The sequence below is a fragment of the Mya arenaria genome, chromosome 14 (assembly GCF_026914265.1).
Source record: "Mya arenaria isolate MELC-2E11 chromosome 14, ASM2691426v1".
NCBI lineage: Eukaryota > Metazoa > Mollusca > Bivalvia > Myida > Myidae > Mya > Mya arenaria.
Genome location: NC_069135.1, coordinates 35,197,465 through 35,200,730, shown reverse-complemented (window position 1 = coordinate 35,200,730; position 3,266 = coordinate 35,197,465).

Below are 3,266 nucleotides of genomic sequence, written 5' to 3'. Positions count from 1 at the left end.
CGCGGGAACCAGCGAGGGACGGGCGTCTGTGTTCTCTCAAGGCTAAACCGGGCTCAGTGTGGGTAATTTTGCTGTTTCGGGTAACAGAACAACATTATATTTAATAACTTATGGCAGGTTACTGTGCTGTTACTGTAAGCGACATGATGCCATCTCTCTGTGAAGTTATCCAGGAAATGCTTTCAAATTAAATACATTCCAGTCTTATTATGAGTCAAGCATGATCGAAAATGAACAAAAACTTGTTTCAATATTTGTATGAAAAACTACAGAAACAAGCTCAGTAGCCAAAAGTTTAAACATAAACCCCGCTTAATGGCACAGGGTAAACGCCAAAAACACAGAACACAAAAACAAAACATCACAAGCAAGAATCAGACTGGAAACAGCAGCTAGACATTTACATTTATTTTGTCTCTTTCGCGGTGTGTGTGCTCGCGTGCGTGCGCGCGGGCGTGCATGTGTCTGTGTGCGCGCGTGCGTGTGTTTTCGTGCGTGCGTACGTGCATGCGTGAGTGTGCGTGTGTGTTTTCTATGTTCTATGTTTTAATCCTGTTTTATGTGCATTACGTTTATTATGAGGGGGGGGGGGGGGGAGAGAGAGAGACAAACTCAGCTTGCTTGAAGGAAATCCGAGTAAGAATTCCTTGTGATTTTTAACAGACTTTAATGGAATCATAGTGATCAAAAGTTCATTTAATTTTATGGCGGATCATAAAAGACCAAGAGTTAATCAACCTAGGAAAATGCAAAGAAATAAGCCGTAAGGAAGAAACTAAAAGTTGGAATCTTAACGCACTCGCTTCTAAAGGCGATTTCGTTTAATCGTATTTCATTGCAAAACAAAACAGAACATAAAAGGCTTATAACTGCATCTCATCAAGCAGACCTATTCACGTTTGTTTCATAATCTGTTTCAATGTTTACAAGTTCTGATCACATCCAGAAAATGTTCTAATCAGATATGAATCAAACTGGCAAACAGGGGGATGATTTATTTCGTATTTTATCCCTGAAACTCTCATAAAATGGGCACTAATTCCTCAGAATGTATCTGAGCAATAAATCTTTAAAGCATAGTACATAGTTTTCATGGGATAAACGAGCTACAACGCCTATTCCTTTAAATCCAGTGCATTGATGGATAATCTGAAGAAAATAGGAAATGTTAATTTATTTAGTTCAAAAATTGCTAAAATTAACATAACTCCGATAAAAATCTTCATCGGAGTAAATATTTGTACCGAAGAGAATCAGATATACAATTTCTTTTTTTGATAATTCTCAATTCTGTGTAGTATCTAGAACTGTAATGTATTGCTCTTTATCATATTTGAATAAACGATATCTGTTTCCTTGTTAACCTGATTATTTGCTTATGTTTCATGCACAGTCAACCCCCATTGGCTCGAATTCGTTTGGCTCGAATTTCTCATTGGCTCGAACTAGATGTTAAGGACTAATTTCTTTAAACTGAAGGCACAATTTTTCGGTTGGCTCGAATTTTCCAAGGCTCGAGATATTTTCGCCGGTACCTGGGTGTTCGAGCCAGCGAGGTTCGACTGTACTTCGATCTGAAATAAGGACTGGCTAAACCAATGGTTTGTACTTAAATTTACATATAGAATAAATCACTGCCTTCATTTTGAAATAAATCATCGGCATAACTCCGTTTTCCCTTAAAACACAAGCCCAAACTCTCGCGTTAAATCGTGCCAACGCGAGTGATTAATATAATGTTGTAATACTTCTTTCACAAACGTTGTAAAATAAATAAGTTTAACTTAATCTGGACCTTAATTTTAACATTCCGAGAATGAATTTCAGGACACAAACATGCAAAGCTAGTTTGCATTATAAGATTGTTGCATCTGAGGCAATGATTGTGGAAAGTGCTATGAATGTTACATGTAAAAGAATTAATTTTATCATCTAAACTTTTTATGCATTTTAAATGATTAATTGTTCAATAGTCAATACTATAAATAATTCATAATGAGAGTCTCTAAAGTAAATTTAGTCCGTTGAACAGACGTCAGTAAATGAGGGGCCTTGATTAAACATCAGTAAATATGGCACCTGATCAACGTCAGTCAATAAGGGGCCTTGGTAAGACGTCAGTAAATATAGGCCGTTGGTCAGATGTCAGTAACTTTAGGCCCTTGGTCAGACATCAGTAAATCTGGCTCATGGAGAGATGTTATTAAATAAATTGGCTCATGGACAGATATCAGTAAATATGGGTCCTTGCTCAGACGTCAGTATATGGTCCTTTGATCAGATATCAGTAAATATGGGTCCTTGCTCAGACGTCAGTATATGGTCCTTTGATCAGATATCAGTAAATATGGGTTCTTGCTCAGACGTCAGTATATGGTCCTTCGATCAGATATCAGTAAATATGGGTCCTTGCTTAGATGTCAGTATATGGTCCTTTGATCAGACATCAGTAGATATGGGTGATTGCTCAGACGTCAGTACATGTATATGGTCCTTTGATCAGACATCAGTAATTATGGGTCCTTGCTCAGACGTCAGTATATGGTCCTTTGATCAGACATCAGTAAATATGGGTCCTTGCTCAGAAGTCAGTATATGGTCCTTTGATCAGATATCAGTAAATATGGGTCATTGGTCAGACGTCAGTATATATGGGCCCTTGGTCAGACGTCAGTAAATATAGGCCCTTGGTCAGATGTCAGTAAATTTAGGCCCTTGGTCAGACATCAGTAAATCTGGATCATGGAGAGATGTTATTAAATATTTGCCCATGGTCAGATATCAGTAAATATGGGCCCTTGCTCAGACGTCAGTATATGGTCCTTTGATCAGATATCAGTAGATATGGGTGATTGGTCAGACGTCAGTAAATATGGATCATGGTGGGATGTTATTAAATACTTTAAATGCTTTTGGACAGATTAAGTAAATACTGGTCCTTGGTCAGACATCAGTAATATGGGCCCTTGATAAGACATTTATGATTGGTTAACACAGTGAAAGCTATAAACGTCACCTACCATTGTTGGGATGAATGAATTTGTTTCAAAGATAAATGTGTAATAAAATGCTGATGTAAGACACATAAAAGCAAGAGCTGTAGCCTTCAGTAAATTGCTTTCATACAAAACATCACAGAACTTGCTTCAATATACAAATTATACATTCCCAGAAGCTTCAATTTGTAAAAAAAATATAATGATTATTATAATTTTATATAATTATTCCTATAGAAGTGGGGTCCACGAATAACCAAAGTACTAATC